We start from the raw sequence: 27,793 nt of genomic DNA, 5'->3' as shown, positions 1-27,793 counted from the left end.
ACTACACAAATGTACACCTCAAAGGGCTTCATGCCTGCTTATTCCTGAACTTCTTAGGAAGGAATAGACTGCTAGATTGACTCCTAATTACCTCAATTCTGCCACCATCTCTGAAAAAGAAACCCTCGCCCTAAAATTATTAATGAGGCTGGCTTTCTATTTTATGGTCAGATAACCAGAAATAAGAGAAAGCTGGCAAAATACCAAGCTGGAAGTCTTAGTCTAAATTAGCCCCTTCCCCCACCCCCACACACAAAAAAAAAGTTTCTAGAGTTTTTCTTAAAGTTCGTATTCTGGAATTCCAGAAAACAGAAGGCTCCAGTACTCAGTTTTGTGTGACCTTGGGCAAATTACTTGCCCTCTCTGAGCCTCGGTTTGCACATCCCAAAGCATGATGCGAAACACACAGGGCAACTGAGCCTCTAAGAAGTAAAGATGAGTAAGAACTCTAATTGTTAAGAAATTACTCATTTAACTCTAATTGTTAAGAAATTAATCAGTTTCACAATTGCTGTAATTCCCCCTCCATCTGTAAAACAAATTTTAAAATTTCAGCACATACTTGATCATTCCTAGATAGCATATTCAAAAGCAGAGACATTACTTTGCCAACAAAGGTTCATCTAGTCAAGGCTATGGTTTTTCCAGTGGTCATGTATGGATGTGAGAGTTGGACTGTGAAGAAGGCTGAGCGCCAAAGAATTGATGCTTTTGAACTGTGGTGTTGGAGAAGACTCTTGAGAGTCCCTTGCACTGCAAGGAGATGCAACCAGTCCATTCTGAAGGAGATCAGCCCTGGGATTTCTTTGGAAGGAATGATGCTAAAGCTGAACCTCCAGTACTTTGGCCACCTCATGTGAAGAGGTGACTCATTGGGAAAGACTCTGATGCTGGGAGGGATTGGGGGCAGGAGGAGAAGGGGACGACAGAGGATGAGATGGCTGGATGGCATCACTGACTCGATGGACGTGAGTCTGAGTGAACTCCGGGAGTTGGTGATGGACAGGGAGGCCTGGCGTGCTGCGATTCATGGGGTCGCAAAGAGTCGGACACGACTGAGCGACTGAACTGAACTGAACTGATCATTCTCAGTAGACCATCACCATTCAGGGTTTATACAGCATTGTCCTGGCAGCCAACATCATGTTTCCGAACAGCAGTAACTCCTCTGCAAAGTAAGGGTTCCCTTTTCAACTTTTCTCACCCTACCAAAAGCACCAACCAAGGGAACTAAATCAAATAAAACGTGTTATATTTATTTTCTTTCTACAAATGTAATCAAACAACAGGACTACAGCACCAAGACATAAAAAAGGGCACCCAAAACTTTCGTAGTTGCAATTTTCACTAAGTATAGCTTAATGAACTGAATAGTTCATTAACTTTTGCAGAAAAAGTTCCAAATAGTGCAATTAAGAGACATTTACAGGAACACAATGCATTTCTTTTCAACTAAGGACAAGTCACATGAACCACCCAGCTAAGACTCCTTTGAAAATGAGGGGGAAAGACCATTATTTCAGAGCAAGGGCATGAAGGACTCTGGGACAACCCTGGACACAGTCCAAAGAGCTTCTAGACTAACTGTGTGACTGTGGGCAAATCTCTGAATGTCTCTGTTCACCAATAAATCAGAGACAGTAATACATACCCAGCTTCCTATCCTGGCATCCTGATTCCCATTGCTCAGATGAAGAAACCTAAGACTCAGGGTCAAAGTCAATGCCATGGCAAGTCAATGCCAGAACCAGGACTCAAAAGTCGATTCTGTTTACTTCCACAGCCCAGTGCTCTTCTCTTGCTACATGGCAATGAGCGCCAAGATTTCTCTCCTTTTGCTGGTGATGGGTTTGATCCTGAGAGCTTTCCAATAGGAAAATGGATAATCCAGTGTGAAATCATGAAATATAATCGGAGTTCATTCTCTGCCAAGATTAATAAGCAGTCTAAAATGCATTGAGCCCACACTCTGCCCAAGTGTTTTATACTCCATTTGATCCTGGAGTGCCCCTTTAGGTAATTCATTAGAGCAAAAAACTTACACACCACTTAAGGTCCATATCTGGGAGGAGTCACTTACTCCCCCCAACAATCCTATTTTACAGATGAGCCAACTGAGGCAGAGTCAAGTGACCTGCCCCAAATCACACAGCTCGCAGTCATAGGGCGAATTCAAACCCAGGCAGCTTGGTCCCAGAGCTGTGCTCTTAATCCCGACTTCCAACACCAGGGACTCATCACCACCCATCTTCCTGATGAAGACAGAATCTGAGGGGTGGGATGGTAAACAGCTCACCCAAGTGATCCTGGTTGGCCTGACCTCACCATCTGGTAACTCTGAACCTGGTCTGCCTGACCTCATCACCTGGGCCCTGACCACCAAGCTGAGCTTTTAGGCCCAGCTGGCAGAGGTGACGCCCACGTGACACCACCGGCCCAGGCAGGTGAGTTACCAAACAGGACCAGATCCGTGTTCTCGCAGCAACAGGCTGAAGGAGGAAGAATGGGAAGCCTGTGGTGGCAGAGCAGAGCACGCAGCACAACCAAATGAGCTCAAAAGCCCAATCAGCCGTTTCACTGACTCTGCTGAATGCACAGGGTATCGCAGAAACTTCTAGAACCTTCCAGATCAGCCGACGGTTAACTATTTTGTCTGTGGTCGGGGACTCTAAGAGCCGAGTTCATTTAGCAAAGTAAAGACCTTCTGAGCCTGTTAAGTCAACGGGAATGGAGACAGAACTGCTCACTAGACCACCTGGTGAGGAAGTCCTCCAGGGAGGGCCCATGACTGCCCTTCCTTCTCAGACAATCCGAAGACGCTTCTCAGACAATCCGAAGACGCTTCTCAGACCTCAAGGCCATAGGAGGGAATCCTTCCGGTGAGTCTGGGGGTCACAGAGCTCATCATGTGCTTTACCTTCACAGCATCTCTGTGGGGATCGCAAAAGCTTCGTGGTCTCCGCATTTCTTGATCTTGACCTTCCGTCAAGCCTTTAAGAATTTCCAAAGATGTCCAGGCCACCCGTTCAGGAGGAGACACCTGAGAAGCAGGCTTCCAGTGCAGAGAATCCATTTGACACACTCCAGCTCAGATGGAGTCACCCTGGAAGAAGCTCAAGCTACAAGCTCCCCCCAGCAATACACACCCACCCCCCAAATTCCTCATACCTCCTGCCCTTGTTAACCCAGAAGTCTGGTGTCCCTGGCCTCACTTTCAACTGAGACTCCTCTTACACCCATTGGAATGCTCTCGTGCTGACAGAGGCATTTTCTAGAAAGCCAAGTTTTCGTAAAGGGAGGGTGGGTATAACCTAAATTATAAGCCTCTTTCGGAAAGTTACCTGCCTCTCAACATTGGCAGGAAACTTATGCCATATTTACAATCTCTAGTGGAAAGTTTTAAAACTAAAGGGTCTTAATGACTCCTGGCAGAGGCAATTTAAAGCTACAGCTTATTATTTAAATAAAAAACAGTTACTGAGAAACTACTAAGAGCAAGACAAGAGGAATAAAACATTCAACAGCACGGAGTGTACACACTGCTATATCTGAAAGAGATAACCAACAAAGACCTACTGTATAACACAGGGAACTCCGCTCAGTACTCTGCAGTAACCTAAATGGGAAAGAAATTTGAAAAAGAATAGATATATGTATAACTGAATCATTTTGTTGTACACCTGAAACTAACACTTCATGGACTATGCTCCAATATAAAAGTTAAAAATTAAATTAAAAAATAAAAACAAAGAGCATGCAGATCTCCTAAGCAAAGAGCCGGCATTTCTGCCATTTCCCCCTTTACCCTGATGGATCTCAGAGCTGACTCGCCCAAACGTTAGTCATTGACTTCCAGGCAAGTGCAGACACTCCCAGACGGAAATCACTGTCAGTGACCTATCCCCACCCTGCCACTTATCACAAAACCTGAGGATACCAAAATGATCTCAGAGGTCACCAAGCCCAATCCCAAACTGAAATCTCCCCTGTCTCACATCTCCCAGTCTCCACCCTCTTAAGCTCCTGGTGGTCCACACTCTCCCATTGCCCAAGTCTCTGACCAAACCCATCACAATCCTTCAGAAAGAAATTCTCCCCCAAGGAAATGTCTCCATTGCCTACACAAACAGAGTGGAAGCTCCTCTCTGTTCCTTCAACAGCCAGGGGGACTGTGGTTGATAGACACACAGCAAGACTAATCTAGCAGAGATGGGGAGCCCCAAACAGGGATGACTAAGCTTCCCAGCACACAAGGAACTCTGCGTTCAAACGGGTACCCCATTCCTTTTCTCCTTTGCCTTTAGCTTCTCTTCTTTTCTCAGCTATTTGTAAGGTTTCCTCAGACAACCTTTTCGCATTTCTTTTCCTTGGGGATGGTCTTGATCACTGCCTCCTGTACAATGTCAGGAACCTCTGTCCATAGTTCTTCAGGCATTCTGTCTAGCAGATCTAATCCCTTGACTCTATTTGTCACTTCCACTGTATAATCCTAAAGGATTTGATTTAGGTCATACCTGAAAGCTCGAGTGGTTTTCCCTACTTTCTTCAATTTAAGTCTGAATTTGGCAATAAGGAGTTCATGATCTGAGCCACAGTCAGCTCCTGGTCTTGTTTTTGCTGATTGTATAGAGCTTCACCATCTTTGGCTGCAAAGAATATAATCAATCTGATTGCAGTATTGACCATCTGGTAATGTCCATGTGTAGAATCTTCTCCTGTGTTGTTGGAAGAGGGTGTTTGCTATGACCAGTGCATTCTCTTGGCAAAACTCTGTAAGGCTTTGCCCTGCTTCATTTTGTACTCCAAGGCCAAATTTGCCTGTTACTCCAGGTGTCTATTGCTTCATGACCCCAATAACCACGATGGTATGATCACTCACCTAGAGCCAGACATCCTGGAATGTGAAGTCAAGTGGGCCTTAGGAAGCATCACTATGAACAAAGCTAGTGGAGGTGATGGAATTCCAATTGAGCTATTTCAAATCCTCAAAGATGATGCTGTGAATGCCAGCAAATTTGGAAAACTCAGCAGTGGCCACAGAACTAGAAAAGGTCAGTTTTCATTCCAATCCCAAAGAAAGGCAATGCCAAAGAATACTCAAACTACCACACAATTGCACTCATCTCACACACCAGTAAAGTAATGCTCAAAATTCTCCAAGCCAGGCTTCAACAGTACATGAACCGTGAACTTCCAGATGTTCAAGCCGGACTTAGAAAAGGCAGAGGAACCAGAGATCAAATTGCCAACATCTGCTGAATCACTGAAAAAGGAAGAGAGTTTCAGAAAAACATCTATTTCTGCTTTATTGACTATGCCAAAGCCCTTGACTGTGTGGATCACAAAAAACTGTGGAAAATTCTTCAAGACATTGGAATACCAAACCACCTGACCTGCCTCCTGAGAAATCTCTATGCAGGTCAGGAAGCAACAGTTAGAACCAGACATGAACAACAGACTGGTTCCAAATCTGGAAAGGAGTACGTCAAGGCTTTATATTGTCACCCTGCTTATTTAACTTATATGCAGAGTACATCATACGAAATGCTGGGCTAGATGAAGCACAAGCTGGAATCAAGATTGCCAGGAAAAATATTAATAACCTCAGATACACAGATGACATCACCCTTATGGCAGAAAGTAAAGAGGAACTGAAGAGCCTCTTGATGAAAGTGAAAAAAAGAGAGTGAAAAATCTGGCTTAAAACTCCACATTCAAAAAACTAAGATCATGGCATCTGGTCGCATCACTTCATGGCAAATAGATGAGGAAACAGTGGAAACAGTGACAGACGTTTTTTTGGAGGGGGACTCCAAAATCACTGCAGATGGTGACTGCAGCCATGAAATTAAAAGACGCTTGCTCCTTGGAAGGAAAGTTATGAGCAACCTAGACAGCATATTGAAAAGCAGAGACATTGCTGTGCCAACAAAGGTCTATCTAGTCAAAGCTATGGTTTTTCCTGAGAGTTGGACTATAAAGAAAGCTGAGAGCCAAAGAATTGATGCTTTTGAACTGTGGTGTTGGAGAAGATTCTTGAGAGTCCCTTGGACTACAAGGAGATCAAACCAGTCCATCCTAAAGGAAATCAGTCCTGAATATTCATTGGAAGGACTGAGGCTGAAGCTGCAACTCCAATACTTTGGCCACCTGGTGGTGAAGAACTGAGTCACTGCAAAAGAACCTGACGCTGGGCAAGACTGAAGGCGGAAGGAAAAGGAGACGACAGAGGATCAGATGGTTGGATGGCATCACCGACTCATGACATGAGTTTGGGTGGACTCCGGGAGTTGGTGATGGACAAGAAACCCTGGCGTGCTGCAGTCCATGGGGTCGCAGAGTCGAAACGGCTGAGCGACTGAACTGAGCACAAAAACGGGTGGATGAGGCCTCAGTATTTAGACACCAACAGTCATTCATTCACAGAAATAGGTAACTAGGGACAGTAGGGACTGAAGGGGGAGGTGGAGTGGGCAATGATCAATAAAGATATTTTCTCCAGAGTTGGCAGGAATACCAATGTATTGGTATTCAATAAAAAAAGTTGGTATACAATTCTGTATATCAACTTTTAGTTAAGATATTTCTTCAGATAAAATGTCAGTAATATTCTGGGAATTTCCTGGTGGTCCAGTGGTTAAAGATTCCACACTTCCACTTCAGGGAGCATTGGTTCCATCTTTGGTCAGGGAACTAGAACCCCATAAGCCCCACAACTATATACACACACACACACACACACACACACAGAAAAAGTTATATTTATCATGTCATTTTGGGAAACAGGAAAAACATAAACTATGAAAACTAAACCCCTCTTTAACTCTTCAGCCAGGTATTTATTGAGTCCAATCATGGTGGAAAATAGTCTTGAACTCTGTTCTCGAAGGGTCCTCAGGATTAGAATTAGGGAGAGAAAACAAATGCACATAAAACAATTAGAAAACGATTATGGGCTAGCCGGAGTTCCAAGGGTAAGATTTCAGAAACTGAAGGAGTGTGGTTCAGTCAGCAGTTCATTAGTACTTTGACTATAGCCATTGTCAGGCAGAGGAGGAAGCTGTCAGCAAAACATTCCCTTCTTTATCTCACAGTGTATCTTCTCTATCAGCAAATGGATTTCCTTTCAGCCGGTCTAAGACCTTGTGGGTCAGGGCCACCTGCCCAGTTCAGGCCAGAGGAAACAGAGGAAACAAATTAGGTCACCCATCCAACAATGCTCCTCTCCCCGGAATAGTTCCTCTTCAAAAGGACAGAGTAACAAGCATTGCAAAACCGCTCTGCGGACGTGTTTATAAACTCTACGCCTGTAGCCTCCAACATTTCCTCCTGCAATTCCATGGAAAGCCTCTTTCAAGCCCCTTCCTTCTCCAGGGAGCACCCACGAGAGCCAGGGCAAGATGCTCTCAGAGGGCAGATTTGACCCTCTGCAGCCCGGCAGTTTCACACACCCCCGTCATCATTTACTGGTCAGCATCTTTGCTTAAGTAAGGACCTGTCATTGCCTTCGTAAACCCCCAACAAACGTTTATTTACTCTAGCATGTCGGAAGGCAAGATAATTTGGCAATGAAGCAACCATATCAGAAAACTCAAATGTGAACCTCCGTCCTGTGTCATGCTGGGAAAGACTGAGGGCAAGAGGAGAAGGGGGCGACAGAGGAGGAGACGGGTGGATGGCATCCTCAACTCAATGGACTTGAGTTTGAGCAAACTCTGGGAGATGGTGAAGGACAGGGAGGCCTGGTGTGCTGCAGTCCATGGGGTCACAAAGATTTCAGACACGACGCAGCGACTGCACAAGTCCTGTGTCAGCCCCACTGGGCCTGATGTCACCATTTCTCTCCCAGTTCTTGTCTAGGGTCAGTGCCATCTCCCGGGGCACCCTCAGCTGCTAGGGTCTCCTCTGAACTCCTAGTGAAGAGGTTCTGAAAATGATCTATACTTAGTTCAGGGACACTAAAGACTTTCGCAGCTGAAGTCCACTCCCAAGCAAAGGTCTCCGTCTACATCTCTTTAACCTTCTGGGGCCATTTTACAGATAAGGAATCTGAGGCTGAGAAATGAAACAACTTGGCCAAAATCGCACAGAGACGTGAACAGACATCTCACTTCCCAGATCGCTGCTCTTTACCCTCGAGGCAATCCTGTTTTCCACCATAAGAGTGTAGTTTTGGGGGGCTTTCCTGGCAGTTAATATAATCTGTGCTTCCACTGCAGGGGGCTTGGGTTCAATCCCTGGTCGGAAAACTAAGATCCCACAATTTTTAAAAAATGAGTGCAGGTTTTCAAACTGGCAAATGGAAGCCGGCTCAAAGCACTAAAGCATCTGTGTATGATTAAGGGGCTCCTAGGAAGCAGCAGGGCCATGAAGGCTGGAGAACCATAAACCTATTAACCGTCGGGTACCCCAGAGACCGATTGCAGGATCCCTCCTGGCGGACACACACCCAGAAGCAGGGCACATCTTGATCCACATTGAGCAGGCAGCTGCCCTCACCAGCTGGTCAGCCACAGTCCAGTTCCCAGACCCAGCCTCCAAGATCTTGGACCCCTGGCCACCCTCGGGGTCCAGGGCGAAATAAAATGGAAGCAGATGGGCAAATGATTTTGGAGGAATACCCTTCTTATCAGTTTACCTTTGACGCTGAGCCTTATAAACAGAGCAGGACTGGCCTGACCCCTGAGTCATAAATTCAGGGGTTAAAAAAATAAACGATTACTACTGACTATCAAGAACAAGAAACAGAACTTCACAGTTCTGGCTCCGAGTCAATTACAGCGCCACTGACTTACGCCCCACAGAGCGCACTTCCAATGGCTAATTTCTCTCCAGATGGCGGCTTGTACTTTTCCAGGCAGAATCTCATCTCCCCAAGCCTGGCCTCCCCTTTCCACGGCTCCGTGTGTTTTCCCAACGTCCTTTGTGTGCGGAGGGCTTTGCAACACCTCCAGGTTTGCTGCCACCTCCAGATTTAATTAGCAGACTGTTTACTCCCCCTTCACTGTTTGGAATATCTTAAGTAAAACCAGGCCTCCATTGAGCCCGTGGGGACTCCACCCCGGGCCTCCTTCCAGTCCGCTCCCTGGTGCATTACTGCTTGCCCAGCTCCAAGCCTGGGTCTGGCCCTTGTCCAAGGCGAGTCTGTGCTGTGAGCCAGCCACTGGGTACCACGTGAGTGCCTTCCAGCCCTGGGGGTGCCTTAGCACCAGGAGGCTATGCAGAAGGAAGGGCAGAGGTAGTCAAATAAAAAATAAATAAAGTGACACTCAGTGAAGGCAAGGCTTTATTGTCCTGTTTTTTTTTAAAAAGGTGCAGAGAGGCCATCTGAACACACATTTTTTTAGGACTTCTCCATGTGACCTATACCTTAGAAGAAAAAAAAAGCAAGGAGAGAAAGGGTGAAAGAAATGGAGAGAGCAGGGCAAGAAGGGGAAACACAGATGAGAAGCCAAATGAATGATCTGCTTTTTTTTTTTTAATGAACCACTAACTATAGCCATTAACAAACTGAATATGTATTTTCTGTTCAACAACACAGGATTTAAACATGTAAAACGAGGTCTCTCCTTGCAAGGATTTTGGCATCCATCAGAGCAAACAAATCAGCAACGGGCAGCAAGGGAAACAAACATGAAACCAACAGCAAGCCATGTAAATAGGCATGAAGTTCATTTTCTACATGCGATTTAATGATGCAAGGACGAACAAATTATTCTGGCGATGGAGCAGGAGCGGAGATGAGAGAAACATCTCTCTGGACCAGCTACCACCAGGCACAATCCAGGAGGCCCCCGCAAAAACAGCCTGATGCTGACGGACCATTACGGATACGACAAAGCCACGCATGAGATCTCATCTCCCCATGCTGTACCACCCCTCCTTTTCTACTGCTTCCAGGCTCTTGATTAGTTTTTCTGAAACTATTTTAGAGTTCCTGTGACTACTCTTCTTTACTCTTAAGCTTTTAGAAGGAAATCAGGCAATTAAATGTGCAGAGCTATTATTATTCATAATAGGTGCTGGTAGCGTGTCTACCTGATCATCTTTATTTGCCTTAACTAATTCTACTGCAGAGAAAATTCCTCTGTCCTTCCAGGGAGCTGGTTATGAAAATGCACTGTTTGTAAGTCACTCTCCCTTCAAACTGTCATTTTCCCCACACCCTGGCTTCAAAACACACTTCAGACAGCCCATCAGAACTAAGAGATTCCTTAAATAAGAGAGACTCCACTTACTCTGGGCTTCCCTGGTAACTCAGTCAGTAAAGAATCTGCCTGCAATGCAGAAAACCTGGGTTTGATCCCTGGGTCAGGGAGATCCCCTGGAGAAGGAAATGGCAACCCACTCCGGTATTCTTGCCTGGAAAATCCTGTGGACAGAGGAACCTGGCAGGTCCATGGGGTCTCAAGAGTCAGACACGACTTAGCAACTAAACCACCACCACCACCACCTATTCCAGCAGGTGGTCCTGGGAAGATAAAGGACCCATTCCCTCCACCAGGGCTCCTCAATAAAACACATGATTGTAAATTTTCTAGTAGCTACATTTTTAAAAAGTGTAAAGGTTAAATATATGATAAGCTCTAGGCCCATCCATGTTGCTGCAAATGGCATTATTTCATTCCTTTTGATGGCTGAGTAGTATTCCATTGAATATGTATACCACCTCTCTTTATCCATTCATCTCTTGATGGACATTTAGTTTTTTTCCATGTCTTGGCTATTGTAAATAGTGCTTCTGTGAACATAAGGGTGCATGTATCTTTTTAGAATTAGTTTTGTCTGGGTATATGTCCAGGGGTGGGACGGCTAGATCATATGGCAACTCCAGTTTTTTGAGGAAACTTCATACTGTTTTCACAGTGGCTGTACCAATTTATATTCCCACCAACAGTGTAGGAAGGTTCCCTTTTCTCCACACACTTTCCAGTATTTGTTATTTGTAGATTTTTTGATGATTGTTCTGACCAGTCATCACACTGTTCTCACCAGTGTGAGGCGGTACCTCACTGTAGTTTTGATCTGCATTTCTCTAAAAATTAGTGATATTGAGCATCTTTTTCATGTACCTGTTGGCCATCTGTCTGTCTTCTTGGGAGACATCAGTTCAGTTCAATCACTCAGTCGTGTCCGACTCTTTGTGACCCCATGAATCGCAGCACACCAGGCCTCCCTGTCCATCACCAGCTCCCAGAGTTTACCCAAACTCATGTCCATCGAGTCAGTGATGCCATCCAGCCATCTCATCCTCTGTCGTCCCCTTCTCCTCCTGCCCCCAATCCCTCCCAGCATCAGAGTCTTTTCCAATGAGTCAACTCTTCACATGAGGTGGCCAAAGTATTGGAGTTTGAGCTTTAGCATCAGTCCTTCCAAAGAACACCCAGGACTGATCTCCTTGCAGTCCAAGGGACTCTCAAGAGTCTTCTCCAACACCACAGTTCAAAAGCATCAGTTCTTTCGTGCTCAGCTTTCTTCACAGTCCAACTCTCACATCCATACATGACCACTGGAAAAACCATAGCCTTGACTAGACGGACCTTTGTTGGCAAAGTAATGTCTCTGCTTTTGAATATGCTATCTAGGTTGGTCATAACTTTCCTTCCAAGGAGTAAGCGTCTTTTAATTTCATGGCTGCAGTCACCATCAGACTACCCATATTGCAAGAGCAGTAGCCCCAGTGGCTAGTGGCCACCAGAGTGGGCTGTCCAGCCATAGATGCTCTATGTGTGCTCAGTTGGGAATGAGGTTTAGATAAAAAAATTTCTGAAGTATAAAGGATTCCTGATCTCTCAAATGCCTAATCACATGATATGCAGAACTTTTCTTTCACACAGCCCCCATTCAAGGGCAGACACACCCTTTGTTCTATCAGAAATAGCCACCCAGAATCAGGAGAACCTCTCCAGGGTCCTGGATTTCATATCCACAAACCTAACACCCCTCAATAGAACAGAAAACACAGGGTATTTATTGAGTACTCCTAGGTACAGAAATCACAGTAGGGGCTGAAACAAAACATGAACAAGCTCACTATTAACTTCTAAGCACAACAGGCAGGCCAGTAGGTTTTTTTCTTTGTGGATCTCCAGGCCTTATTAAAAAGTCGTTAAATCCTACATCGAGAGAGCAAGCATCTTTAAATACAGGAAACTGAGCCCCCTGTGTTAATAACCAGCTCTGTTCTAAATTCCAGGACAAAACAAAGTATCCAAAATCAGCACTCAATAATCTTAATTTCTGTCTGCCCATCACTGAGTCTTCATGATCCAAAGAATCTTAAAAGAACAATCACTGTCAGGGTATCTGCAGTGCATGACACTTTCTCAGGGTAGTTTTTCCTTTAAGTTAATGTAGGAAGTTCTTCTTGACCCAATTTTTTTTTATATCATCTTAAAACTGAAGCATATTTAAATTAGTTTTGATTCCTTAAAATTCCTGAAAGGTACGAGTGCCAAAGAATTGATGCTTTTGAACTGTGGTGCTGGAGAAGTCCTGAGAGTCCCTTGGACTGCAAGATCAAACCAGTCAATCCAAAAGGAGGTCAACTCTGAATATTCATTGGAAGGACTGATGCTGAAGCTGAAGCACCAGTACCTGGCCACCTGATGCATAGAGTCGCCTCTTTGGAAAAGACGCCGATGCTGGGAAAGATTGAGGGCAGGAGGAGAAGGGGATGACAGAGGAGGAGAAGGGGGCAACAGAGGATGAAATGGTTGGATGGCATCACTGACTCAATGGACATGAGTTTGAGCAAACTCTGGGAGATAGTGAAAGACAGTGAAGTCTGGCGTGTTGCAGATCATGGGGTCGCAAAGAGTCGGACACGACTGAGCGACTGAACAACAGTGAACTACAAGCTTCACGGAGCTTCATGGGAAGAGGACCCTATTTGATGGCCCGTGAGGCTAGGAATGAGCTTGGCCCCCCACTGACAGACTTGGGTCCCCGCTCACCGAAGCTGCCACTATCGCCCATGGCAGCACCACAGGGTGGCCAAACCTTCAAGCATCCCATGTCCCGCTCTTCAGTAGAACACTGCACAAACAATCCACAGGGAGCAGGGCTTCGCTGGTGGTCCAGGGGTTAGGCCACCACACTGCCACTGCAGGGGGCATGGGTTTGATCCCTGGTTGGTGGGGGAATCAAGATTCCACAGGCTGTGCAGCATGCCCCCAACAAAAGTGTAGGAGGAACAAGATAGACAGCCCAGAAATAAACCCATGCACCTATAAGGTACCTTATTTTTGACCAAGGAGGCAAGAATATACAATGGGACAAAGACAGCCTCTTCAATCAATGGTGCTGGGAAAACTGGACAGCTACATGTAAAAGAGTGAAATTAGAACATTTCCTAACACCATACACAAAGATAAACTCAAAATGGATTAAAGACCTAAATGGAAGATCAGACACTATAAAACTCTTAGAGGAAAACAGACAGAACACTCGATGACATAAATCAAAGCAAGATCCTCTATGGCCCACCTCCTAGAGTAACGGAAATAAAAACAAAAGTAAACAAGCAGGACCTGATTAAACTTAAAAGCTTTTGCACAGCAAAGGACACTATAAGCAAGCTGAAAAGACAACCCTAAGAATGGGAGAAAATAATAGCAAATGAAACAACTGACAAAGGATTAATTTCCAAAATATTCAAGCAGCTCATACAGAAAAACAAATCAAAAAGTGGGAAAAAGACCTAAACAGACATTTCTCCAAAGAAGACATACAGATGGCTAACAAACACATGCAAAGATGCTCAACATCACTCATTATCAGAGAAATGCAAATCAAAACCACAATGAGATATCATCTCACACTGTTCAGAATGGCCCTTATCAAAAAGTCTACAGACAATAAATGCTGGAGAGGGTGTGGAGAAAAAGAGAACAGTCTTGCACTGTTGATGGGAATGCAAATTGATACAGCCACTATGGAAGACGGTATGGAAATTCCTTAAAAAACCAGGAATAAAACCACCATCGTGGTGATGGTGAAGTCGCTCAGTCGTGTCCAACTCTTTTCGACCCCATGGACTGTAGCCTACCAGGCTTCTGCATCCATGGGATTCTCTAGGCAAGAATACTGGAGTGGGTTACCATTTCCTTCTCCAGGGGCAGATGTTTTAACCTCTGAGCCACCACCATATGACCCATCAATCCCACTCCTAGGCATATACCCTGAGGAAACCAAAATTGAAAAAGACACACATATCGCACTGTTCATTGCAGCACTTTTTACAATAGCTAGAACATGGGAGCAACCTAGATATCCATTGACAGATGAGTGGATAAAGAAGTTGTGGTACACATACACAACGGAATATTACTCAGCCATAAAACGGGGTGCATTTGAGTCAGTTCTGATGAGGTGGATGAACCTGGAACCTATTATACACACTGAAGTGAGTCAGAAAAAGAAAGATAAATATCGTATTCTAATGCATATATAAAGAATCTAGAAAAATGGTTCTGAAAAATGTATTTACAGGGCAGCAATGGAGAAACAGACATAGCGAAGGGACTTATGGATGTGGGTAGAGGGGAGGAGAGGGTGAGATGTATGGAAAGAGTAACATGGAAACTTACATTACCATATGTAAAACAGATAGCCAACGGGAATTTGCTGTATGGCTCAGGAAACTCAAACATAGGCTCTGTATCAACCTAGAGGGGTGGGATGGAGAGGAGATGAGAGGGAGGTTCAAGAGGGAGGGAATATATGTATACCTATGGCTGATTCATGTTGAGGTTTGACAGAAAACAATAAAATTCTGTAATGCAATTATCCCTCAATAAAATATTTTAAAAAAGAAGCAATATTATTAAAAAATTCAATAAAGACTCTAAAAATGAAAAAAAAAAATGTAGGAAGCACTTCCAGAGCAAGAATTCCCCTTTTCCAATGTTCTGTTTTACATTTCCCCTTTTGCCCATTTTTCTCCATGTCCCAATTTTCAAGGAGTTGGACTCCTAGCAAGATGCACAGTCGTGAAGGGCTGTTCATAGGGACAACCACTGACAGCGCGTATGCCCACCCAGCCCGGGTGCAAAGTACCCAGGACACTCCACCTTCCTCACTCAATGAACCCTGCAAGGAACCGGTCAGAATATAAAGACCTCAGGATGAAATGTTTCTCTTTTCCACCAATTTCTTATAGCCTCCCAACCATCAGTCATCACTTGATCACTGTGCGCGATCATCAGGGGTCCCGATGATTAATGCATATAAGGCAGTCATTTTAAAAACTCAAGCCAAGATAATAAAAGTTCCTTTTGGGGTGTTTTTTTTTTTAATTTAAAAGTAAATAAAAATAGGGGTTTCTCTGGTGGTCCAGTGGTTAGGATTCTGTGCTTTCACTGCTGAAGGCTTGGATTTGACCTTTGGTCAGGGAACTAAGATTCCACAAGCAGGGCAGCTTGGTCAAAATCATGTAAAAAATGAAGACCCAGGTCTCCAAGATCCCATAGGAGCTTTGGGATGGTGGGAAGTCGCAGGCTGGTTCTCCACCCAGATTCTTCCTTCTTCCCATCACCCTGATCTCACTAGAGCTTAGATGCTCCCTGCACCTTCTCATGGGCAGGTAGGTGCCCAGGGAAGGATTTTCAGCTGCCATGAGAATCTGAAGTCCAGCCCTGGCACAATCCAGTGTGTGACACTCGGTTCAGATCAGTCGCTCAGTTGTGTCCGACTCTTTGGGACCCCATGAATTGCAGCTCACCAGGCCTCCCTGTCCATCACCTGCTTATTTAACCTCAAACTCATATCCGTCAGGTCGATGATGCCATCTAGCCATCTCATCCTCTGTCGTCCCCTTCTCCTGCCACCAATCCCTCCCAGGGTCTCTTCCAATGAATCAACTCTTCGCATGAAGTGGCCAAAGTATTGGAGTTTCAGCTTCAGCCTCAGTTCTTCCAATGAACACCCAGGACTGATCTCCTTTAGGATGGACTGGTTGGATCTCCTTGCAGTCCAAGGGACTCTCAAGAGTCTTCTCCAACACCACAGTTCAAAAGCATCAATTCTTCGGCACTCAGCTTTCTTCACAGTCCAACTCTCACATCCATATATGACCACTGGAAAAACCATAGCCTACTAAAGTAATGTCTTGCTTTTGAATACGATATCTAGGTTGGTCATAACTTTCCTTCCAAGGAGTAAGTGTCTTTTAATTTCATGGCTGCAATCACCATCTGCAGTGATTTTGGAGCCCCAAAAAATAAAGTCTAACACTGTTTCCCCATCTATTTCCCATGAAGTGATGGGAATGCCACGATCTTCGTTTTCTGAATGTTGAGCTTTAAGACAACTTTTTCACTCTCCTCTTTCACTTTCATCAAGAGGCTTTTTAGTTCCTCTTCACTTTCTGCCATAAGGGTGGTGTCAATTGCATATCTGAGGTTATTGATATTTCTCCTGGAAATCTTGATTCCATATCCATAGATAGCATATTGAAAAGCAGAGACATTACTTTGCCAACAAAGGTCCATCTAGTCAAGGCTATGGTTTTTCCAGTGGTCATGTATGGATGTCAGAGTTGGACTGTGAAAAAAGCTGAGCGCCAAAGAATTGATACTTTTGAACTGTGGTATTGGAGAAGACTCTTGAGAGTCCCTTGGACTGCAAGGAGATCCAACCAGTCCATTCTGAAGGAGATCAGCCCTGGGATTCCTTTGGAAGGAATGATGCTAAAGCTGAAACTCCAGTACTTTGGCCACCTCATGTGACGAGTTGACTCATTGGAAAAGACTCTGATGCTGGGAGGGATTGGGGGCAGGAGGAGAAGGGGCCGACAGAGGATGAGATGGCTGGATGGTATCACTGACTCGATGGAAGTGAGTCTGAGTGAACTCCAGGAGTTGGTGATGGACAGGGAGGCCTGGCGTGCTGCGATTCATGGGGTTGCAAAGAGTCCGACATGACTGCGACTGAACTGAATCTTGATTCCAGCTTGTGCTTCTTCCAGCCCCAGTGTTTCTCATGATTACTCTGCATAAAAGTTAAATAAGCAGGTGACAATATACAGCCTTGACGTACTCCTTTTCCTATTTGGAACCAGTCTGTTGAGAAATTCAGAGAGACTGTCAGATCATTACTCATTGTTTTCCCGAGAAAGGGCCAACGTGAAGACTTCGAGGTTCCAGCCCCCATGCTAGGAATAGGGATGACCAAGGTCTGCATTGGACCCGCCCTCAAGAACTCCATAGCCTCAACAAAGACACACAAACAGATGAACAGAACACGATGCATTATTATCCAAGCAGAGAAGGTCCCAGAAGGCTTTCTAGAGATAGTGATGCCTGCTTTGAGCCTATAAAAGTCAGCAATAAGAGAGCAGGAGAGAAATCCAGCTCAGCATAAAGCTTTTTGAGCTTATATTAAAGGCTAAGGCCCCTGGCTTTCAAATTGTGGTGTTGGAGAAGACTCTTGAGAGTCCCTTGGATAGCAAGGAGATCAAACCAGTCAATCCTAAAGGAAATCAGCCCTCAATATTCATTAGAAGGACTGGTGCAGAAGCTGAAGCTCCAATACTTGGGCCACCTGATGCAAAGAACCGACTCATTAGAAAAGACCCTGATGCTGGGAAAGACTCAAGACAGGAGGAGGCTGGGCAGCAGAGGATGAGACAGTTGGATGGCATCACGGACTCAACGGACATGAGTCTGAGCAAACTCTGGGAGATAGTGCAGGACAGGGAAGCCTGGCATGCTGCAGTCCATGGGGTCACAAAAAGTCAGACATGCCTGAGCGACTGAGCAACAAAAAGAAGAGTCAGGATGGGGTGCTGTCTTTTGAAAGAGTACAAAATTTAGAATACACACCTTTATTTACATAAATACAGAAATCTGCAAGGACTCATAAGAAACCAAGAAAAGTAGCTAGCTGACAGTATAGGAAGAAGGGAGCAGGACGTACATGGTAGTCCAGCGGTTAAGACTCTCTCTGCCTGCCAGTGCAAGGTACACGGGATCGATCCCCGGGCCACGAAGATCGCATATGTTGCTGAGCAACACAGCCCATATGCCACAACTGCTGAGCCCATGCTCCAGAGCCCACATTCCACAACTGGAACGTAGCCCTCACTCGCCACAACGAGAGGAGGCCTGCACACAGCAACCAAGGCCCAGCGCAGCCAAAGGGAAGAAAGAAAGAGGGGGTGAACAGAGGCAGGGCAAGAACACGGCTTCTTCATGCATCCTTCACTATGTTCTACAGGTTAGAAACAGCCAGGACTGAGGCGCTGTTAGAGGGGTGCTGACAGGAAGGGGCCTGGGGATGGTTTTGGGGTCTCAGCACGTTCTGACTCTGGATCTGAATGCTGGGTACACAGGTGTGTTGTTTAGCTCATCAAGCTAGACACTTAACATGATGTACACTTTTCGATATACACATTACATTCCAATTTTTATACTTTGGGAAATAGCACTTTACTTTTTAAATGCACAAATCTTGTTAAACAGCTTCCTATCTGTTCAAGGGAGCAGACAACACCCAGTGTACAGCAAAGTTCTCCTGGCTCGATGATAACGATAATTCTAAGAGAGACGACACAGAAAGCCATTCCAGACAAATCTAATGTCATGGAATTTCACCGGACAAAGTCCACGTAATGTGCTTTATTTTTTATTTTTTTAATATAAATTTATTTATTTTAATTGGAGGCTAATTACTTTACAATATTGTATTGGTTTTGTAATGTGCTTTTAAAATCATCCTTTTTTTTGTCCTAAAACCAATGTGAAGACAATGTTTTCACTAGTGCTTTCTTTGCTTCAAAAGGGATTTGGTCCCCTTCGTCAAAGGCTGAAAGGTTGGGGAGGGGAGCGGTGAGGAGGAGGGTCTCTGAAAATATTTTTATGCTTTTCTCACTGAAACAAAACACCAAGAATGGATTTTCCATGAGAAGTGGCGGGAGAAGGGGCAGCGGCCTGAGCTTAGGAGCTGCAGAGAGCCCCTGCCTGGCCACCAGCTCCAACCACCTCCCAGGCCCCTGAGTAATGGAAACACCAGACTTAAACAGGTGTCATAACAGTAAAACGGCCCCGTAAATGGGAAACGCAGAAGGCCTGGAGGAGCTGCACAGCTGGCGTGGGGGTTAGCCTTACAGCACCGCGTGGTCCCCAGGCTCCAGAGTCTGCGGTCCTTCGCCTCACACACACTTAAATGTCCATCTGCCTCCGCGAGCACACACACAGCACCTACATAAAACCTCTGCACAGGAAATCTCTGCCATTCTTAAATGGTCTGGCCCAAATAAACCACCTCTAACAGAGTGCTCTGAGCAACTGGATTGCATTAAATGAGAAGAAAAAACGAAAGTGGGGTTGGTGATTCCACAATAAACAGTCTGCTTGGTGGAGCAAGTCACATAGGCACCCTGGATTCTCCAAGGAGGGGGCTGGGGGACGTGGCGGACTTGATAGAGGAAGAATATTGGGGTGAGGGGGGTGGAGTCAGCCTATTTCCATCCCCGTAACCACCCAGATGTTGTCATTGGCTGATGACCATAGATATTCGTGGATCCGTGAAATCTACATCGCCTGGCCTTGCTCATGTCATCTCTCTCTGCTTCCGGACTTTCTGATCTGTCAAATGGGAGGGCAATACCCACCTTGCAAGGATTTCTTTTCCTTTATTGCTATTATTTGTTTTAATTTTTATTTTATATGGGAAAGATTGAAGGCAGGAGAGGAAGGGGACAGCAGAGGATGAGATGGTTGGATGGCATCACCGACTCCATGAATATGAGTTTGAGTAAGGTCTGGGAGTTGGTGATGGACAGGGAGGCCTTACGTGCTGCAGTTCATGGGGTCCCAAAGAGTCAGGCATGACTGTGCAACTGAACAGTAGCTGATTTAGAATGTTGGGTTAGTTTTGGGTGTACAGCAAAGTGATTCAGTTATACAGACACGTGTATCTATTTTTCAAATTCTTTTCTCATTTAGGTTTTTACAGAATATTGAATAGAGGGACTTCCCTGGTAGTCCAGTGGTAGGGACTCCATGCTTCCACTTCAGGGGGCACAGATTCACTCCCTGGTCGGGGAACTTAGGATCTTGTATACCATGCAGCGTGACAAAAACAAACAAAAAGAAAAAACAGAATATTGAGAGTTCCCTGTTATAATCAGTAGGTCCTTATTGGTAAGGATTTCTTAAGGCAGTGTGTAAAGCAGCAAAAAGGCCCAGCACAAAGGAAATGATCTGTCAAAGGTAGCCAGTCTCACCTGTCCTTCCTGTGTGCTCACCTGCCCTTGCTGTGTGCTCACCTGTCCCTCCTGTGTGCTCACCTGCCCTTGCTGTGTGCTCACCTGTCCTTCCTGTGTGCTCACCTGTCCCTTCTGTGTGCTCACCTGTCCTTCCTATGTGCTCACCTGTCCCTCCTCTGTGCTCACCTGCCCTTCCTGTGTGCTCACCTGTCCCTCCTGTGTGCTCACCTGTCCCTTCTGTGTGCTCACCTGCCCTTGCTGTGTGCTCACCTGTCCCTTCTGTGTGCTCACCTGCCCTTGCTGTGTGCTCACCTGTCCCTCCTGTGTGCTCACCATCCCTCCTGTGTGCTCATCTGTCCCTCCTGTGTGCTCACCTGTCCCTTCTGTGTGCTCACCTGCCCTTGCTGTGTGCTCACCTGCCCTTGCTGTGTGCTCACCTGTCCCTTCTGTGTGCTCACCTGCCCTTGCTGTGTGCTCACCTGTCCCTCCTGTGTGCTCACCGTCCCTCCTGTGTGCTCATCTGTCCCTCCTGTGTGCTCACCTGTCCCTTCTGTGTGCTCACCTGCCCTTGCTGTGTGCTCACCTGCCCTTGCTGTGTGCTCACCTGTCCCTTCTGTGTGCTCACCTGCCCTTGCTGTGTGCTCACCTGTCCCTTCTGTGTGCTCACCTGCCCTTGCTGTGTGCTCACCTGTCCCTTCTGTGTGCTCACCTGTCCTTCCTGTGTGCTCACCTGTCCCTTCTGTGTGCTCACCTGCCCTTGCTGTGTGCTCACCTGTCCCTCCTGTGTGCTCACCATCCCTCCTGTGTGCTCACCTGTCCTTCCTGTGTGCTCACCTGTCCCTTCTGTGTGCTCACCTGCCCTTGCTGTGTGCTCACCTGTCCCTCCTGTGTGCTCACCGTCCCTCCTGTGTGCTCACCTGTCCCTCCTGTGTGCTCACCTGTCCCTTCTGTGTGCTCACCTGCCCTTGCTGTGTGCTCACCTGCCCTTGCTGTGTGCTCACCTGTCCCTTCTGTGTGCTCACCTGCCCTTGCTGTGTGCTCACCTGTCCCTTCTGTGTGCTCACCTGCCCTTGCTGTGTGCTCACCTGTCCCTTCTGTGTGCTCACCTGTCCTTCCTGTGTGCTCACCTGTCCCTTCTGTGTGCTCACCTGCCCTTGCTGTGTGCTCACCTGTCCCTTCTGTGTGCTCACCTGCCCTTGCTGTGTGCTCACCTGTCCCTCCTGTGTGCTCACCTGTCCCTCCTGTGTGCTCACCTGCCCTTGCTGTGTGCTCACCTGTCCCTCCTGTGTGCTCACCTGTCCTTCCTGTGTGCTCACCTGTCCCTTCTGTGTGCTCACCTGCCCTTGCTGTGTGCTCACCTGTCCCTCCTGTGTGCTCACCGTCCCTCCTGTGTGCTCACCTGTCCCTCCTGTGTGCTCACCTGTCCCTTCTGTGTGCTCACCTGCCCTTGCTGTGTCCTCACCTGTCCTTCCTGTGTGCTCACCTGCCCTTCCTGTGTGCTCAGGTACCCCTGGCATCTCTGTGTGTGTCCACACTTCCTCTTCTTAAGGGACACCAGTCCAACTGGATTAGGGGCCACCCTAAGAACCTCATTTTAACTTACTTCCTTATAGGCTCTGTCTCCAAAGTCAGTTACATTCCGAGGTCCTGGGGGTCAGGGCCTCAATATATGAATCTGGGGGGACAAAATTAAACCCATAACATTTCTTTATACCATAATCTGAAATGCTGAATTGGGTGTTCACAGAACTAAAGAATCCATGTGATGGAAACAACTCAAGGGGCCATCAACAGACGAACGGATTAAAGCGATGTGAGATATATACCATATGTAAATACATCTATATGTATATACAGATATACAGATATCACATATACAATGAGATATTACTCAGCCATAAAGAAGAAGGAAATATTGATATGTGCAGCAATGTGCACGGACCTAGAGAATATTATACTTGGTGAAGTCAGACAAAGACAAACATTATATGATATCACTTACACGTGGAATCTAAAAAATCAAATGAATGAATCTATACACAAAACAGAAACAGACTCAGATCAAGAAAACAAACTCATGGTTACCAAAGAGGAAAAGGAGGGGAGGAAGGATAAGTTAGGAGTATGATAGATGTTAACATATACATACTACTATACATAAAAGAGACAAGCAACAAGGACCTACTGTGTAGCACAGGGCACTATACTCAATATCTTACAATAACCTATAATGGAAAATAATCGGAATACACATATGTATAAATGAATCACCTTGCTGTACACCTGAAACTAACACAATACTGTAAAGTAACTATATTTCAATAAAAAGGAAAAATGAGTTGAAAACAGAAAAGTCTTCCTATTTTTTGTTAAATTGACTTCTCTCTACTAAAATACACTTATATTTAGATGAGGAGGAGGAGAATCCATGTGATATGAGGGACAGAAGAAGCAAAGAATTTTTCTTGGAAAGAGTTTCTGCAGTGAGGTGGGGGGAGGCACGACAGCCAACCACAAATGGTTATGTATATACATCACCACCTCCAGAGGGGGTTGGCTTTATGCCCCCAAAAGACAGCATTGGCATCAACGGGAAGAAGTTTCAGGACAGCAGACCTCCATTCCCTGCAGGGAACAACTTTCTAACAATTCACGTGCTCAACCAAGGACCAGACTGACTGCCTGATGCATCTTCTTTTGGTGTTAGCAAAGGCCAGCCCACACGAACCCTATAACGTGGGAGCAGGCACTACTCAGCATCACTCCACAGAGAAACCAAAGGGCCAGCCTCAGAAAGGGCAAGTGACTCAGCTAATCCAAGTCGCGCCAGGACTGGAACCCAGACCCTTGGCCTCTGAGTCTTCTGTTCTGTCAGCTGCATAATGACAACCGCAACAAAGGCTCACGTGACATTCCTCAGCCAGGGCATCACAGAGAGGATTCCTGGCTTGGGAGGCCTTTATCGATCCCTCTGACTCTAAAATCCCAATCTAGAGGTGATCCCAGTGGAAGCCAGGGAATGGTGGGGAAAGACTCCTGAGGAATGACTCTCAACAGTGACATCAGCCTCCTCAAAACCAGCCAGAGCTCAACTACATGATACACTGGAAAAGGAAAGTCTATGGCAATGATAAAAAGATCAGTTGTTGCCAGGGGCTGGGGGAAAGAGAGATGAAAAGAGACCACAGGGGATTTTTAGGGTATTGAAACTACTATACAATACTGTAATACACGTAGATACACATCACTCAGTTCAGTTCAGTCGCTCAGTCATGTCTGACTCTTTGCGACCCCATGGACTGCAGCATGCCAGGCCTCCCTACCCATCACCAACTCCCAGAGTTTACCCAAACTCATGTCCATTGAGTCAGTGATGCCAACCAACCAGCTCATCCTCTGTCGTCCCCTTCTCATCCCACCTTCAATCTTTCACAGCATCAGGGTCTTTTCCAATGAGTCAGCTCGTCACATCAGGTGGCCAAAGTATTGGAGTTTCAGCTTCAACATCAGTCCTTTCAATGAACACTCAGGACTGATCTCCTTTAGGATGGACTGGTTGGATCTCCTTGCAGTCCAGGGGACTCTCAAGAGTCTTCTGCAACACTACAGTTCAGAAGCATCAATTCTTCGGCGCTCAGTTTTCTTTATAGTCCAACTCTCACATCCATACATGACTACTGGAAAAACCATAGCCTTGACTAGATGGACCTTTGTTGGCAAAGTAATGTTGATGCAACAACCAGCGGCAAGCCCTAATGTAAACAGTGGAATCTGAGTGATGATCAGTCCGTGCAGCTTCATTGATTGTAACCAACACACCACTCTGGTGGGAGCTGTTGACCATATGGGGCTGTGCACGTGTGGGGAGAGGGGACAGATGAAAACTCTCTGAGCTTTCAGCTCCATTTTGCAATGAACTAAAACTGCTCTATAAACCGAAACCTATTAACAAAAAGCCAAAAACTAGCCACAACAGGTCATCTACAGCCAGTTCACCAGTCCATGTATCAGAACACTTAATGTTGCATCCCATTCACCCTTTAAACTTTGGATTCATCAACTCTAAGCTTTGGACATTGGAAAGGCTAGAAAGGCCCTCAGAACAATTTGTTTCTACCTCATTATCTCACAGATGAGGAAGTCAAAAAAGTTTTTTCTCATTCTATCTTATTTTTCTCCAGGGAATGTAAAGGATTTAAAAGACAAGGCAATAATCGTGTTTTCTAAAAGCTTGAAATAATGTTCAAAATGATAGACACAAAAAGTTCGGTCTACCTGAAAAGCAAAGAGAGAGAGATAGATTCTTTATGATTGTAATAACAATAACAAAACTAAATTAAATAATTAAGACCCAAAAAAATAAAATAAAATTTAAAAAAATAAAATAAGATAAAAATAATAATTAAGACCCAAAGCAGATCAGTCATGGTGAGGTCAATACATTCATACATATGAACTGATCAAGACTTTTTAAAGCAGGTTGGCAATTCAAAGCAAGAGCTTTTTTTTAATGTCATATTTGAAACAGATATCACATCCTGAGAATTTAGCCTGAGAAAAACAAGTTTAAAAAAATAGGAAAAAAGCAAAATATGCATCAAGAACTTCAAAGGAATCTTAAAATAATGATTAAAAAAGAAACACAACAAATACCCGGTTACAGGAGGGTGGTTATGTAAGTGGTCGGCTCACTGGAACATGTGACCACCATATACAAGCATGGGCATGATAAGGCTGCTTTATTTTTTAATAGATAAACTTACTTTATAAAAATGAAAAGAAAATGTCTTGAAACAGATACCACACAATTATTATCTGGTCTCCCTACTGATCTACAGAAGGCATTTAAGGAAGGGAACTAGGTCAAAAACAAAGACTAACCCCAACAGATATATTAACATGTTGCTTTACAAATCTGATTTGCAGGAAAACTAGTTGGTTACCTAGTTTTGTTGGTGGTTTTGTTTTTGCTTTTTGCTGATTCTTTTTTTATTTATCAATTTGCAGATACATTGGAGAAGGCAATGGCACCCCACTCTAGTACTGTTGCCTGGAAAATCCCATGGGCGGAGGAGCCTGGTGGGCTGCAGTCCATGGGGTCGCAAAGAGTCGAACACGACTGAGCGACTTCACTTTCACTTTTCACTTTCATGCATTGGAAAAGGCAATGGCAACCCACTCCAGTGTTCTTGCCTGAAGAATCCCAGAGACCGGGGAGCCTCGTGGGCTGCCGTCCATGGGGTCATACAGAGTCAGACACTACTGAAGCGACTTAGCAGCAGCAGCTGACACATTACTGCCCTAGTAACCTTTAGTGGCAACCAGTGAGGTTTGTTATGAAATTTTACATATCTGGTGTGATTCAATGAGTTGTATTATAGCCAATGTTCTTTTCTGAAGTCTAACTTTTCCCACTAGTATTTTTTTTAATTTTATTGAAGTACAATAATTGATTTACAATGTTGTCTTTAATTGCTATACAGCAAAGTAACTCAGTTATACATATATATATATATATATATATTCTTTTTCATATTCTTTTCCATTATGTTATTACAGGATACTGAATATAGTTCCCTGCACTATATAGTATGTCTTTGTTGTTTGGCCTAGTTTTCAAGCTAATCACAAAATCCATTTTCTTAATGGTCCAGACATTTTGCCAATTCTCCAGCTCAAAAGAAGTTCCACTGATCTCCCATTCACTGCAAAGAACAAACCTCACGTCAGTTTATCTGCACTGGGAGTTTGTACCCGGTATACTCACAGTTCTTTTCGCCTTTGTCCATGTAGTTACTTCATAGAATTGATGTAATGTCGAAGAAAAGAAGATACACATCTGTAGCTCTGCACGAATTACAAATACGTAAAAAGGGCATGAAAAGATGGAGAAGAAAGCACAAAGAAAAACCAGAAGCAACAATGTGCTCCTATAGTAGCAACATGCAGAATATTTCTTTTTAAATATACTTGATTGTTCTTACAAGACTTAGTTGGGAGGTGAAACCAACTATGGTCAGTTTCAACTATGGTTTGTTTCTTACAACAAACATACAGTAAATAAAAATATACTTTAAAGAGTAAGCTGATCCATGCAACGCAAAGTTCCTTTAATAGCCTCGTGCATGCTAAGTCGCTTCAGTTGTGTCCGACTCTGTACAACCCCATGGACTGTAGCCCTTCAGGCTCCTCTGTCCATGGGATTCTTCCAGGCAAGAATACTGGAGTGGGTTGCCATTTGCTACTGCATTTATTAGCCTCTGCTGCCCTCAACTAGGGCTTCCCTGGTGGCTTGGTGGTAAAGAACCAGCCTGCCAATGCTGGAGATGTTGATTCAGTCTCCGGTCTGGGAAGATCCCCTGGAGAAGGAAAAGGCAACCCACGCCAGTATTCTTGCCTGGAGAACTCCATGAACAGGGGAGCCATGGTCCATGAGATTGCAAAGAATACAAGGCCTCAACTAGCAAATAGTTTAGAAATGCCATAGCACAGAGTTGGACCCTTATCTGATCTCAACCAGCAACTTGAGATTTCACTTTCCCTAGAGCCAGTGGCCTTCATCCCTCTCTCTGTGGTCATCTGCAATTAATGCTCTGGTCTCAACATTGCACCCCCCGCATGCTACAAGTCATCCATCAAGGAATATGCTTGTCCCAAGTCTCTCCTGAGTCCAGACCTTTACCACCTTAGGTTTCTCATCCATAGCAACAGCCCACCATCTTGGCAAAGAACAGAACACCATGCTTGCATACTAACTGTGGAATGTTATAAGCTGGGGGCAAGTGTATCCTAACGTGCATCAAGCTCCTCCACAGAGGCATGATGGGCAAAACCAAAATCAGTCTGGCTGAGATCCTGACTGCAAAGTGTCTGCAATCTAAGGTCAACCCTACCTTCATGCCCTCTGTATATCCCAGAATCCATACATTTTCCCAGGAAAACTAGGTAACTGTTCTGTCTTTGGGGCTTCTCTTCAGTTGCTATTGGAGTGTATGATGACCTCTATTCCAGCACCATGGTAACAGCTTGCCATTTGGACCCTGAAGACTTAGTGAGATTTCCAGCTGGGCCTCCCCACTCGGTTTCTTTGGGCTAATCATGAACCTTTCCAAGCCATGGCTTTTCTTGGCTATAGTGCACTCAGGAGGACCTTTCTTGAAGTGACTGTGAGAAGACCTCCAAGGAGGGGGGGAAAAAAAATAGCGCCTGCAGTCTAGGAAACAACGCGAGACAAACTATGATAACACCTCCATATAAAAAAGCCACTAAGGACTTCCCTGGTGGCCCAGTGGTTACGACTGGACTGCAGGGGTCCAGGTACAACCTCTGGTCAGGGATCTAAGATCCTGCAAGTCACACAGCACAGCCAAAAAATAAAAATAAAGCACCATTAAACACTAAAATGTCGAGGAAACGACATAAAGATGGCTGATTTCGACCAGACCTGGGAGAAGGGCTAGCAAAAACAGGAATAGTCCGTATCTAGAGACAGTGTCAACATATATAAGAGAGAATAGGATGTATCCCAAGGCAAAGAGGACTCCTGCTTCACTGGCTCTAAGCATTTGAGAAAGGAATCCT

General features: G+C 45.1%; 1 protein-coding gene across 5 annotated transcripts in view; it reads right to left on the bottom strand.

The window, feature by feature from the left end:
- The window catches only part of TIAM1 (TIAM Rac1 associated GEF 1), a 492,037-nt gene that overhangs the window by 417,424 nt on the left and 46,820 nt on the right, over positions 1-27,793 (bottom strand). Inside the window, exon 2 of one of the 5 annotated variants that reach the window (XM_055567702.1) lies at positions 25,980-26,059. The exons of the other annotated variants lie outside the window; for them this stretch is intronic. The gene's annotated coding sequence lies outside the window, so the exon portion shown is untranslated. The remainder of the gene's footprint in view (positions 1-25,979; positions 26,060-27,793) is intronic. 5 annotated transcript variants of the gene reach the window in all.

This window comes from Bubalus kerabau, chromosome 2, assembly GCF_029407905.1.
Source record: "Bubalus kerabau isolate K-KA32 ecotype Philippines breed swamp buffalo chromosome 2, PCC_UOA_SB_1v2, whole genome shotgun sequence".
NCBI classification, from domain to species: Eukaryota; Metazoa; Chordata; class Mammalia; order Artiodactyla; family Bovidae; genus Bubalus; species Bubalus kerabau.
This window is presented reverse-complemented; position numbering and strand designations above follow the sequence as displayed.